Source organism: Somniosus microcephalus, chromosome 7, assembly GCF_052327205.1.
Source record: "Somniosus microcephalus isolate GS21.2 chromosome 7, FLI_Smic_1.0, whole genome shotgun sequence".
Classification (NCBI taxonomy): domain Eukaryota; kingdom Metazoa; phylum Chordata; class Chondrichthyes; order Squaliformes; family Somniosidae; genus Somniosus; species Somniosus microcephalus.
Window position 1 is genome coordinate 250,599,747 of NC_140993.1, and position 15,154 is coordinate 250,614,900.

The 15,154-nt window shown below is 46.4% G+C and overlaps 1 protein-coding gene across 1 annotated transcript in view; it reads left to right on the forward strand.

Moving 5' to 3' along the window:
* Positions 1–15,154, forward strand: part of bmp6 (bone morphogenetic protein 6) — a 161,175-nt gene that overhangs the window by 125,645 nt on the left and 20,376 nt on the right. The gene's annotated exons all lie outside the window — the stretch shown is intronic.

A 15,154-nucleotide genomic window follows, 5' to 3' on the forward strand; every position in this document is an offset into this window, starting at 1 on the left:
AGAGATGAGGAGAATTTTATTTACACAACGAGTTGCTATGATCTGGAATGCCAATTAATATATGGTAATAAACACTCGCGACATCGGCGACTATACACACACACACGCGGAGTTACGGGGTGGAAACGCGCCCAGTCCCAGAATCCACCTGCAAAATTGCCAGTACGCTGATAGAAGCTCGCCAATAATGGCGAGTTAATTCAGAGCAATGGTTTCTTACGATTATTTTATATAAAAAATGAATTGTGCTGCTGGCTCTTATTTTGACCTACAATCATTGCATTAAGTTCACCAACTTATAGTCTACCTAAAATTGCCATAAGTTTAATTTTGTCTCCAAAATTTTACCTGCTAGTACGTTTCTTTGTTAGGAACTTCACTGTCGAGGCAGTTCTGATGGGTTTTATTACCAATCACCAAAGCATCTTTTATCTGTGATTCGGAACCTTTTTTTATACTGGGCCCCAACACACAAAATTCATGGGCACTGAATTTGTGGTCGGAGGCTTCCCGCGGGGAAATGCCTCCGATCGGCAAATAAAATGCCCGCGTACCTGGGGCCTTGGGATCCATGGAGAGTCGTGGTCCTGGCTCGCGTATCTCGGGCGCAGGCGATTACGCAAGCGCCCCTGGGATCACGTGGGCCGAACCAACGCAAGACAGAAGGGAATCGCCATTCATGCTTATGGGGATTCCGTTTTTAAATGTGTAAATTATTGATAACATTTTATTTTCCTTTTTTTTTAAACTCTTACTCTGGTAAAAGCAGGCCTTACTTTTACCTGGCGTAAGAATTTCACGGGCATTCGCTGGGCAGAAGTATAGCCCAACTCTCTGCCCGCGGAGGCCCTTCTCCCGGGGATGGCTACGATCTGTCAAGAGAATTCTCAACGGATTGCAAGCTCCGGGTTTTAGCGCATGCCCAAACGCAGTACCTGCGCGGCCCTTATGGGTGCGTGTGCACCTCGTACGTACCCGTAGGGGCCTCAAATCACGACCCATGGACTTGTGCCAATTTGCTTTAGGTAATCGGTGCTGCCACCTTCTACAATGGGGGGGAAAAGGGCATTAAAGGGTGTGGGCCTCCTCCTTTAGCTGGAAGATTTCAGACTATTTTTCAGATGCAACAATTGTAACATCATCCTTGCAAATTTCACTCAGTACAGAACCACCTGAAAATCCTTAATTTATCCCAGTAATTACAGCCTAATGCCAAACCTTTACCGCCAAAAATAAATCTGGTAACTTGATACTTAATGACTCCGTCGGTCTAACCACCATTTCCTCCCAGCACGTGCTGTCAGTTGACATCACAAAAGGTTAGTTTCACACTCACGTTGGGGACTGGTTACAAAATTTTACTGAGGTGATTACTAACTTTCGTTTCTATTGCCTGTAAATTCATCTGAACAGAATGTGTTAGCCTGCTGCTGGTCTGGTGGCTTTTCTGTCTTCAAATTGACACTGTGAGCGCTCGCTGGTCCCAGATCTTGCTGCTCACCAAAATTGTTGACGTCCACCTTCCGCTCGGATGGACCTAATGAGATATCTCCGCTGTGCACTTTAGAGAGATTGAAGCAAGTATAGTCCAACAAAGGAACAGGAGGAGGCTATTCAGCCCCTCGAGCCTGTTCCGCCATTCATGGCTGATCTCTACCTTAACTCCATCTACCCACTTTGGTCCGATATCCCTCGACCCCTTGCCTACCAAAAATCTTCATCAATCTCATCTTTGAAATTTTCAACTGACCTAGCCTGAATAGCTTTCGTTTCAGATTTCCACTCGCCTTTGTGTGAAGTAGTTTTTTTATTACTCATTCATGGGATGCGGACGTCGCTGGCAAGGCCAGCATTTATTGCCCATCCCTAATTGCCCCCCCTCCTCCCCCAGAGTGTTGAAACTTGCACTTTCATTTGACCATTTATTTGTCCTGCACATGCTTTTGCCCCCAAACCCTGCCGCCTTGTGAACCGCTGCAGTCCCTGCGGTGAAGGAGCTCCCATAGTGCTGTTAGGGAGGGCGTTCCAGGATTTTGACCCTGTGACGATGAAGTAACGACGATGAAGTATTTCCAAGTCAGGATGGTGTGTGACTTAGAGGTGATGGTGTTCCCATGCGCCTGCTGCCCTTGCCTTTCTAGGTGGTGGAGGTTGCGGGTTTGGGAGGTGCTGTCGAAGAAGCCTTGGCGAGTTGCTGCAGTGCATCTTGTAGATGGCACACACTAGTCACGTTGTGCCTGTGGCAGTGTGTGCCATCTACAAGTGCTTCTTGACATCACCCCTGAATGGCCTAGCTCTAATTTTAAAGTTATGGCCCCCTTAATCTGGACTTAACCCCCTCTTTCTCCTCCCCCCCCCCCCCCCCCCCAAAAAAAAAATAGTTTCTCTCTCTGTACCCTATCAAATCTTAATGGTGTTATCACTAGTGGTCTAACCTCCTGCACTGAGCTGCCATCGAAAGCCACTAGTTCAGAACCCTGCCTGTGGCTTGATTCCACCTGGTTTGTCATTTTATAGTCTTGCCTGGTGTAGCACTACTTGCAGAGAGCTTGTCACTATACTACCAACTCCATTTCTTAAACTCACTACACATCCCTTAGTTTGAGAACCACTCATGTTAGCTACTTTGGTAGTTCAAATGCATCTATTTCAGTTTGGGCATTCAAACACAACGGGGTAAAACTTTCCACGGGGGATCTCCTGCTGTAACTTCGGAAGATCGGTAGAAATTAGGTTGTTTCTCCGGGGTGTCTGCCGATGATACAGCCGGAGATCGGGAGAAGCCCTGCTGAAATGTTACCCCAGTTTCTGTGTAACAAGCCTACCCACAAGTGGTTGCTCTTAGGCTATGTCACCTAGGGCTAACTGTTGCTCTATTGAGCAGTAGCGCTGTGCACTGGAATTCCCTTAATAGTATTGCTCTGACTGGATCAACCCTGAAGTTGGTAAATGTCAAATGGTAGCTAAAACTGGTGGTTGAATTTATCATAGAATTGTCGAAATTTACAGCACAGAAGGAGGCCATTCGGCCCATCGTGTCTGTGCCGTATGTGCGGTTTATACCGGTAGAGATGTTCAAATACTGTACAGCACAATACTGGTATAAAATGTCCAAAAACAGTCCACGGGGGGTTAATATACCCTCTGATACTAGCAAACAGTCCAAACCGTCCTATGCCAGCATTGTTTTTCAGTTCTGCTTTTGGTCGAGTTCCTTCCTCCTCACAGTCAAAATGAGAAAGGGAATGGCGCTTGAAGCACACAACTCTGAAGGATAGTTTTTACTCTGGGTGTAGGATCACTCATGGAGCTTAATTAAATTGAGCGTCAAAGTAACTGCTGTTTGACACATGACAATAGATGGACTCTGAATAAAGTAGAATATTACAGCTGAAGACATTTGAAGGGCCCCTTTCACAATAGAATGGCAAATCTACCACAAAGTTGTAGCAAATGGTCTGACCGCTGACACCTTACATTTTAAGCAAAGTTTTCATTAACAAGACCTTTATCCTAACTAGTTCTCGATCTAAGGAGAAACTGTCAGCTCGCAGGCATTCTGGCAGTGGGCGCTATCCTGTGGTTTGAAAACCCAGTATGATGTCCATTTTGACTGAGCCATTTAAAAAATGTGCACAACCTTTGACGGCATCAAATTTCTGTATTTGTCGCAGAATCTCTCTAACTTTTCCAGGTAAGTGGTTCATGGCCAGCGTAAGGGCAAAAAATTCCAGTAAGGCTCATTGAAGGGAGGAGCCGAGCCACTTTCAAATACAAAAGGAGCGATTTTAACCTTCCCACACCCGGCAGAAAGCGGGCAGACGGTCCGTTAAAATCGCCTAGCTTAGTTACCCCCGTTGCCATTTTAAGCTGCTGCACTGAGCAGGATGCAGGGACACCCAGCCATAGCCGTTGGGGGTGCATTTTAATACGTGCATGCCGGGTCCCCGATGACGTCATCGGGACCTGACTGCAACTTTAACGCAGGAAGCCGCAGTGAGATTCCCTGATATGCCAATCTAGTGAAGAGGAGGTTCGGGGGGGCCAGAAGAGGCCCACAACATTCCTTGCTGGGTCAGGAGGAGGAGAAGTATTCCTCCGGGCCCCACAAGGAAAGAGTAGGCCTCCCCTGCCACACATCCCCACCCTTCCCAGAATATTAACTACCCTCTGTGTAAAATAATTTTCTTGTAATCTCGACTTTTTGTAATAGTAAATTTATCTTGCTGACCAGTGGAGATAATCGATAAAGTATTGTGGTTTTAGATGTGATAACTGGGCCTGCAGTGCTCCAAGGTGGGCTGTGTTGGTCATTGCAGTTAAAATTCAACTTTCGCGGGGACGCAGAACGGGCAGTAGCGGGTTGTACCCCCCCCGACCCAATTTTCCTTTCCATTGAGATGTATAACGAGTGGCCAATCCGCTACCGTCCATTGTGCGCACACTGCCGAAGTTGAATTTTACCTCCCTACCAAACTTTTACCGTTTATTTTGTATATTGAAGTGAATGACTAAAGAAAGAACGAACTTGCATTTATATCGTGGTTTCACAACGTCAGGATGTCCCAAAGCACTTTACAGCCAATGGAGTACTTTTAAAGTGTAGTCACTGTTGTAATATAGGAAACGAAGGCAGCCAATTTGCACACGGCATGGTCCCACAAAGATCAATGTAGTAATGACCAGATGATCTGTTTTAGTGATGTTGGTTGAGGGATAAATATTGGCCCCAGAACACCGGGGATAACTCCCCTGTTCTTCTTCGAAATAGTGCCGTGGGATCTTTTACGTCCACCTGAGAAGGCAGACGGTTTAACGTCTCATCCGAAAGACGGCACCTCCGACAGTGCAGCATTCCTTCAGTACTACACTGGAGTGTCAGCCCAGATTTATGAGCTCAAGTCTCTGGAGTGGGACTTGAACCCACGACCTTCTGACTCCGAGCTGCCCACTGACCCATGGCTGAGACTGCACTGCACACATGATCTTCCTCTTTTTTTTGGATGAAGTTTAACAGCCACGTACAAAGACCCTCCCGTCTTACCTTTTGGCTGGTCTCTGACCTGGTGCCGGTTGGATCCTCCTTTGATTCCCTGCATCAATTTGGTCCATCCTGTTGCTGTTCCCATCACCTTTTGAGAAAACCAAGGCATGTTCTGACAGCGAGATTTTAAATACAAGACTCTACGAGGGCTGTTTGGTTGAAACATAACATTTTATGCCGGGAACTTTCTGATACCAAGGGAAAAATCCCAAATATGATTGTAATGGACCTCCCCATTGTATCGTTTTACATGTACAGGTTGCGCTTGTAATAATACACTTGCTTTGAAGAAACCAGATCCAGTCCTCTGGCCTGCTCCAGTGTCCCGGTATTTGTGTTGTTCATTTCCAGTGCGTTTCACTTCACCCTCCGTTTACGCTGCCCAAATTATTTTGGAGTAAATCAAACCAGATATACTCAGCTTTGGAGAAAATGTGGTGGTGTTCACTGCACCACCACCCCTTCACCTCTGTCTCTTTCTTTTGTACTGATACAATACTGCTATCGTGGCAGTGTAAACAGAGGCCTGGTAGATTTTTTTTTCTTCCTTAAATGCTTCCAGGCAGCACAGAGCAGCAATGTGTTTGACTTGGAAGTTGCTACGCTGGCACCATCGCTTCCCACCTGCACTGATGGGACTTCAGCAGTCTATTGTCTACAGACACGAACTGTGAGCTGCCAGAGTTCCTCCTCTACCTAATGTGGCTGGCGCGGAAAAGTGTTTGAAATCACCTCTCTCTCTCTCGGACAGTGAAGGTGACCAAAGATTAACTTCTCTGCTCGTACCTTTTTTTTGTAAGCTGTGCATTTCGACTCTTGTCAAAGAAAGTGGATTTTTAGTGTGGGATAGAGATTAGCGTTAGCTGAAGCTGCTGCTGCTGCACAAACAAGAGGCAAACCTTTATACATCCAAACCAGATCTTTACATTTCCCTTTTAGGTTTGTGTCAATAGACCTTGTGTATTTAGCGATTGCCTTCTTCCGCTGCCCACCCAGAATGTGTGCTGAAGATCATTTCAAAGTTAAGTGGTGTTATAAAATGTTGCATCAATTTACACACTAGTTTATATAGTAAGATCACTTAAATAAACAAGAGGGTTTTTTAAAAAAATATATGAACTCTAAGCTACTTCAACTTAGTGACTTCAGTGGCAGTTAATTATGTTGAAGCATTAAATAATTTGGCAGCTCCAGACTTGTCAAACAATTCCTCTGAGCATTAACCTCGGTAAATGTTTGTCTGTTCTCTTAAGAGCACTTGAGCTTATGTGAAGGAATAGGAAATGCAAGATAACCTTAGCAGGCTCGGCAGGAAAGGGAGCCTCAACAAGGGCAGCAGTGTGAAGGGTACCTCCTAGCCCTACATACACAGCTGCACTTATTTAAGAAAGCTCCAGCTGTCAAAGTTCAGGGCATATGGGGTTTTCCAGCAATGTAACGTAGGTCAGCACCAAGGGGCAAGGAAACACCTTGAGACACAGGCATGTCTGACGCACTATTTCCAAAGAGGGCTTTCAGAAATGAAACAGCAAGACTTTTGAAGTTCTACTTAACCCTACAAATCCCAAATTCCTTTTGCGGTTTACAATTGAAAGGATAATTTTTTTTGTTCCCATCAGCAACAATTTCTATACAGGACATGACACTGTTCGTTGGGTACAAGTGTTAAAGCTAGTTTTTTTTTAATAGATTTTTGTCTTTTTGCACCATGTATCTGTACTGCTCTTTCTATCTAATCGCAGGAATCGAAAGTGCAGGCATTGGTGGATTTTGAACTTTGCAGCATCTTGCTTTTTAATAAAACTAGGCAAGTGTTTTGGCAACATTTGATCACAGTTTCTCTTGTATGCCCAATGACAAAATTGACACTGAGTTGAAATGTATGCCACCCACCTTCCAACGTAGGGCATGTGCATGTGATCTGTACTGCACGTGCTGGGAGAAGAGGAGAGATATGGGGCCGATTTTTTTCACTTGAGGAAAATCAAACTGCCCTCAAAATGGGGTTGGTGGCCTTGCTGCCCTGTTGGCCCCGATAATTGGCCCGCTGCCATTTTGAAAGGGGCCGACCGAAGCACCTGCCTGTTTCAGGCAGTCGGCCCCTTTTAATATTCAAATCGAGGTCCCAACACTTTAGGCAGGATGACAAGGCCTTGGAGAGGGTGCACAAGAGATTTACTAGAATGATACCAGGGATGTTGAGCGAGTTATGTGGAGAGACTGGAGAAGCTGGGTTTGTTCTCCTTCGAGCAGAGAAGGTTAAGAATCATAGAATTGTAGAAATGTACGGCACACAAGGAGGCCATTCGACTCTTTGGGCTGGATTTTCATTCAGAAGTCGGGTTGGAGGCGGGACTACAACTTTCGGGGTTGTAGTCCCGCCTCCATTGAGATGCGGCCAATCCACGCGATTTTAACTTGATTGATCTTGTTGAGCCCGCTCAGCGGGTCAATTAAGGGCCACCTGGCAACAGGTGACGTTACAAACTGAAATTTCATCTGTCAAGACGTTTTGACAGATGAAATATCAGTGTTTCACAGCTGTTTGAAGCTGTCAAACACTGACAGTCTTACTTCTAACCTGAGTCCTTCTCCACAGACTCAGTTAGAAATCTCTCCTGCTCAGAAAGCTGAAGGCTGTCACTTCTGACAGTTCGCAGCCATTCTGCTTTCTGTGCCGGTGAGATGAGGGACTCCCTGAACCTAAAGGAAGGAAGGCTGAAAAGGTAAGAAAATGTATGTAAAACTTATTTAATCACTTTAGACACACCAAACACACTTACCTTTGCACTCATGCACACATCACTCACCTGAACACCGACCTCTCGACCCCTTCAACCCGACGGCCCGACTCCTCCAACTTGGCGTGGTTTGGAGCCGTCGGGAATCCCACAGTTCAAGCTTCAAAAATAGGGATCAGGCTAAAAACTGCCTGTTAACTACCTGTTAACAGGCAGTTAATTGGCACTAATCCCTTCCCGCCTCGGGTAGGCGAGTCCCAGTGCGGGGCAGGTACCCGCCTCCTTTTGAAACTGGCATGGAGGTGGGGTGGGGTCGGGCCCCCCGATTTCGGGAATTTAACCCCCCGCATGCCTCCAAACCCGACTCCACGGCACACTGAAAATCGAGCCCATTGTGTCTGTGATGGCCAAAAAAGAGCTACCCAGCCAAATCCCACTTTCCAGCTCTTGGTCCGTAGCCTTGTAGGTTACGGCATTTCAAGTGAATATTCAAGTACCTTTTAAATGTGATGTGGGTTTCTGCCTCTACCACCCTTTCAGGCCCCAACCACCCTCTGGGTGAAAAAGGTTCTCCTCAAATCCCCTCTAATCATTCGGCCAATTATTTTTAATCTATACCCCCTGGTTATTGACCCCTCTGCTAAGGGAAATAGGTCCTTCCTATCCACTCTATCGGCTCCTCATAATTTTACACACCTCAAACAAGTTTCCCCTCAGCCTCCTCTGTTTCAAAGAAAACAACCCCAGCCTATCCAATCTTTCCTCCTAGCTAAAATTCTCCAGTCCTGGCAACATCCTCGTAAATCTCCTCTGTACCCTCTCTAGTGCAATCGCATCTTTCCTGCGGCCCCAGAATCCTCCCACCCATGATCGCCGGCCCCCTCCCCATCTGCACTTAACCTGCTGCCAGCTGAGGCAGCCCCGTTTGGTGTCCTGCAGCTTTCCAGACCCGTGTAAATAATGCCTTAAAATTGTGGCCAACTCTTTGCTGCCGGGAAGCGCAAATGACCAGCGCGTTCCATGGTGCGCCTCCCAAAATCCCACATCGACGCCATGAGATTTAATTATTTGGATCCTCTAACACCCAGGAAACTAATCACCATGTATCGGTTTGGGTTTTGAAATGAAAGTTTATAAAAAAAGGTTCTCGGTATTTGTAACAGTTAAATTGTTTTAACGTTCTAAACAGTTTTAAGGGTAAGCTCGCTATCCGTGGGAACAGGTGTGTATCAGTAATGGGGAAATTGCATAATTGAGGAGATAGACTGCCCAATCTGCAGCTGTGACCTAGAGTTTTAAATGGTGCCAGGGGAAGAAACATAATGGAGTAGGTGAGAAAACCTTCTGGAAAGGGAGTGAAATGGGCCAGAAGTCGTGATTCATGTTGGAGCCGGTGACCTGAAAGGGTAGGATGGAGGTCTTGCAAGGGGAGCTTGAGGATTTTGGATCTAGATGCAAGTGCAAGGTCTTGAGAGTAGTAATCACAGGATTACTCCTGGCTGCCAAGTGTTGGACCAATCAGGTGGAAACGGATCGGATATGTCAACCTGTGGCGAGTGACATAGTGTAAAAGAGGCAAGGTTTTAGATTCCTAGGACATTGGAACACCTTCTGAGGTAGGGACGATATTTAGCGAGACGGGCTTCACTTTAATTAGATTGGTACCAATCTCCTTGCAGAGAGGGTAAATATGACGGTGGAAGAGGATTAACACGAGTGAAATAAGAATAAAGCTTACCGAAAGGAAATTAATAAAGATCATGCAAGAAAAGGATTGCAGTGAGGGATAGCATTAATGTTTTAAGCTACAAATATAGGAATGCAAGGAAACATTCTCAACATGATGCCTGACCTTGAGGCTGTTGTAGCAACTGTGGTATAATTGAGATCCCAAAATAGTTGACACCTAGTGACAGATGTGCACAACATACAAGGTTTTTACAGCCTAGACTGTAAAGGAGATGGAATAGCTGTGTGTGTCAAGGATTGGTACAACTAAATAGTCTGGCTGGAAGTATGTAGTGCAAAGGGCGCAACAATAATTCTAGGGATTTGCTGTAGACCACTGGGTCAAAACAAAAAGGACAGGCAACTCTATGAAGAAGAATGGATAGAATGTGAGAGTGGAAAGGTCATACTTAAGTGGGGACTTAGCCACACATAAACTAAGGCAGTCCAGGATTTGCGCTAATGAATGACTGCTTTCTGCCCCAGTGTTCGACATGTCACAAGGGGTAACTCGCATTTCAATTTGGCAATGCCAAATGGTGCATAGTATTCTGGGAATGGTTATAGTGGTAACCTTGGGCAACAGGGACGATAACATAACAATTTTTTTCATTCGTTCCTGGGATGTGGACATCGCTGGCAAGGCCAGCATTTATTGCCCTTGAGAAGGTGGTGTTGAGCCACCTTCTTGATCCACTGTCGTCCTTGTGGTGAAGGTACTCCCGCAGTGCTGTTGGGGAGGGAGTTCCAGGATTTTGACCCAGCGACGATGAAGGATCGGCGATATATTTCCAAGACAGGATGGTGTGTAACTTGGAGGGGAAATTGCAGGTGATGGTGTTCCCATGCGCCTGCTGCCTTTGTCTTTCTAGGTGGTAGAGGTTGCAGGTGCTGCCAAAGAAGCCTTGGCGAGTTGCTGCAGTGTATCCTGTAGATGGTACACACTGCAGCCACGGTGCACCGATGGTGGAGGGAATGAATGTTTAAGGTGGTGGATGGGGTGCCAATCAAGCGGGCTGCTTTGTCCTGGATGGTGTCGAGCTTCTTGAGTGTTGTTGGAGCTGCACTCATCCAGGCAAGTGGAGAGTATTCCATCACACACCTTACTTGTGCCTTGTAGATGGTGGAAAGGCTTTGGGAGGTGAGACACTCGCCTCAGAATAGGCAGCCTCTGACCTGCTCTTGTTGCCACAGTATTTATGTGGCTGGTCCAGTTAAGTTTCTGGTCAATGGTGACTCCCCAGGATGTTAATGGTGGGGGATTCGGCGATGGAATGTCATGGGGCGGTGGTTAGACTCTCGCTTGTTGGAGATAGCCATTGCCTGGCACTTGTGTGGCGTGAATGTTACCTGCCACTTATCAGCCCAAGCCTGAATGTTGTCCAGGTCTTGCTGCATTCGGGCATGGACTGCTTCATTATCTGAGGAGTTGTGAATGGAACTAAACGCTGCAATCATCAGCGAGCATCCCTACTTCTGACCTTATGATGGAGGAAAGGTCATTGATGAAGCAGCTGAAGATGGTTGGGCCTAGGACACTGCCCTGTGGAACTCCTGCAGCGATGTCCTGGGGCTGAGATGATTGACTTCCAACAACTACAACCATCTTCCTTTGTGCTAGGTATGACTCCAGCCAGTGGAGAGTTTTCCCTCTGATTCCCATTGATTTCAATTTTATTAGGGCTCCTTGATGCCACACTCGGTCAAATGCTGCCTTGATGTCAAGGGCAGTCACACTCACCTCACCTCTAGAATTCAGCTCTTTTGTCCATGTTTGGACCAAGGCTGTAATGAGGTCTGGAGCCGAGTGGTCCTGGTGGAACCCAAGCTGAGCATTGGTGAGCAGGTTATTGGTGAGTAAGTGTCGCTTGATAGTCGACGACACCTTCCATCACTGCTGACGATTGAGAGTAGACTGATGGGGCGGTAATTGGCCAGATTGGATTTGTCCTGCTTTTTGTGGACAGGGTATACCTGGGCAGTTTTCCACATTGTTGGGTAGATGCCAGTGTTGTAGCTGTACTGGAACAGCTTGGCTAGAGGCATTGCTTGTTGTGGAGCAGAAGTCTTCAACACGATAGCCGGGATGTTGTCGGGGGCCCATAGCCTTTGCTGTATTCAGTGCGCTCAGCCGTTTCTTGATAGCACATGAGTGAATCGAATTGGCTGAAGACTGGCTTCTGTGATGGTGGGGACCTCGGGAGGAGGCCGATATGGATCATCCACTCTGCACTTCTGGCTGAAGATGGTTGCAAACGCTTCAGCCTTGTCTTTTGCACGCACATGTTGGGCTCCGGCATCATTGAGGATGGGACTATTCATGGAGCCGCCTCCTCCTGTTAGTTGTTTAATTGTCCACCATCTTTCATGACTGGATGTGGCAGGACTGCAGAGCTTTGATCTAATCCGTTGATTGTGGGATCGCTTAACTCTGTCTATAGCATGCACCTCGTTTTTAGGTACGTCTGGTGCTACTCCTGGCATGCGCTTCTGCACTCCTCATTGAACCAGGGTTGGTCCCCTGGCTTGATGGTAATGGTAGAGTGAGGGACATGCCGGGCCATGAGCTTACAGATTGTGGTGGAATACAGTTCTGCTGCTGCTGATGGCCCACAGCGCCTCATGGATGCCCAGTTTTGAGCTGCTAGATCTGATCTGAATCTATCCTATTTAGCACAGTGGTAGTGCCACACAACACGATGGAGGGTGTCCTCAGTGTAAAGACGAGATTTCGTCTCCACAAGGACTGTGCGGTGGTCACTGCTACCAGTACTGTCATGGACAGCTGCATCTGTGACCGGTAGATTGGTGAGAACGAGATCAAGTAGGTTTTTTCCCTTGTGTTGGTTCTCTCACCACCTGCCGCAGTCCTAGTCTGGCAACTATGTCCTTCAGGACTCGGTCAGTAGTGGTGCTACCAAGCCACTCTTGGTGATGAACATTGAAGTCCCCCACCCAGAGTACATTCTGTGCCCTTACTACCCTCCGTGCTTCTTCCAAGTGGTGTTCAACATGGAGGAGTACTGATTCATCAGCTGAGGGAGGGCGGCAGGTGGAAATCAGCAGGAGCTTTCCTTGTCTGTGCCTGACCTGAAGCCATGAGACTTCATGGGGTCCGGAGTCAATGTTGAGGACTCCCAGGGCCTTTCCCTCCTGACTGTATACCACTGTGCCGCCCCCTCTGGTGGGTCTGTCCTGCCGGTGGGACAGGACATACCCAGGGATGGTGATGGAGGAGTTTGGGACATTGGCTGAAAGGTATGATTCTGTGAGTATGACTATGTCAGGCTGTTGCTTGACTAGTCTGTGTGACAGCTCTCCCAATTTTGGCACAAGTCCCCAGATGTTAGTGAGGAGGACTTTGCAGGGTCGACTGGGCTGGGTGTGCCGTTGTCGTGTCTGAAGCCGGTGCTGAGGTCGATGCCGGGTGGTCCGTCCATGTTTTATTCTTCTCATTGTTTTTCATAGCGGTTGTAACGTGCTTACATTTGACAAGACCTTGGATAAACTAGTACCACAAACCAATACTCGGGTACAGGACAATAAGGGAAGAGCTTAAATAAATCAAATCATGTTTAACTTTTTTTTAAAAAAAACACATTTCAGTTGAGGGCAAATGAAATACCTGTAAGGACATACAGATGAGCATGCAGGGTAAGTACAAGAAACTTGACCTAAATATAAAATGAAGTGAAAAATAACTGCAAAGCTTGAAAGGAAAAAGGTGAAGGAAACCACTAGGATAGTCATCACAAAAGGGGAACTAGAAAGGAGCATAGCTATAGAGGTCAAAGTCAAATGCCACAGTAAGAAATTCTTCCAGAATTGAGATCCTTAAGGATGAAAACAGAGTTGAAGCTGAGGATGAACTAAAAGTACTTAACATAGAAGATCGGAGCAGGAGTAGGCCCCTCGAGCCTGCTCCGCCATTCAGTGAGATCATGGCTGATCATCCAAATTCAGTACCCTGTCCCTGCTTTCTCCCCAAACGTACTAAATGCTCATACATCTTGAAAGTTTTCACTAGAGAATGTACTAGAAACGTACCATCCATCATAGGAGGTTCTACAATTAAACTTAATGACTATGTGATGGCCAGCTGTATCAATCCGATGGTGTTAAATGAAACTAGGGATGAAATCTGCAACTGCTGACGGTCATCATGAAAGGTCCCACTGAACTGTAAACAAGCCGGCCTAGTACCTAATTTCAAGAAAGTCTATGAAACAAATCCTGGTAACAGATTCATTAGTTTTACATCAATAACTGGAAATGATCATTGGGAACAAAGTTGAGTATACCTTTATGAAAGTAATCTAGTAAGTGGCAACCAGTTTGGTACACCACCTTGACTTTTTTGAAGAAGTGTTATCGCAAGTGGACACACAAAAACCCAATGCTACTAGTGTACCTAGACTTCCAGACCTTTGATAAAGTTGCACGTGAAAGGCTGCTACACAAACGTAATTTACAGGAAACTTTTTTTTATCCGGCACGGACGGGACCGACGTGGTGCCGGTTCATCAAAAATTCCGGATAACCGAACGCTATAGTAAAAGATAGGGAGAGCTGACAGCTCCGTATAAAGCAACAAACCCTGTTGCTTAGCAACAAGTGTAGAACAATGAACACAAGTTTCAAGCGTCTCTGTAGCTTAGCAACAGCTGCAGCCACACCCTTGCACAGCACAGATGGAAGAAGGCAAATAAATATGAAGTAAAACCGGATACTCCTGAATTTTGCCGGTTAACCGAGATTTCCGGTTATTTAGGTGCCGGTAAATCGGAAGTTTCCTGTAGTAGTATCCTAGGTAAAACTTTTGAGGAAGCCACAGATGCTGGTTAGAGGAAAGGCACCCAGGTGGCAAGAATGGAGTACTCCAGGGGGCCTTACTATTTCTGATCCACAAAAATGATCTTGAATCTGAGCCTCAGTGTAAGTTGGTTAAATTCATAGGTGATGCTCAGCTACGTGGGTGGGGGTTGGACGCAGTAGACCCGAGAGAGAGAGCTGAGGAATTACGGAAGGATTTAGACAATATTCTACAAATGGACAGAACAATGACTGGTGAAATTCAACAGGGATAAGTGCATGGCCTTGCACATTGCGGGGGGGAAATGGGGAACATATTGAGTAGTGTTGGCCGGAGAGGCTGGAAGAGATCCGAGAGTCATAGTAGACCCTACACTGACCACGTCCAGCCCTTACAGCGCAGCAATTATTAAAGAGAATGCTGAACTATTTGCCAAATGAGTGCAGTTTAAGTCTGAAGCCAACTTGGTTAAGCTATATTGTGCTTTTGTCAGGATGCTGCTTTAATACTGTCACCGAGGCACAAGGGAAACATCTCGGTCCTGGAAATGGTGCTGACTCGGGCCACGAGGCTGAATCATCATGTCAGGAGACTGATTTATGGGGAAAGGTTAGAAAAGTTTCGACTCCAGCTTTGAAAGGAAGCAAATGCGAGGGACCTTTTTATAGAGGTACGCAAGATGTTAAGTGGAATGGAAATGGTTAATCTTGAACACCCTATCAAATTACACCATGACTACAGGACAAAGGGGACTTGGGTACAAACTGTTAAAAGGCAAGTTAAGGACTGGGCATCAGGAAGAACTTCTTCTCGGTGATTAATACCAGG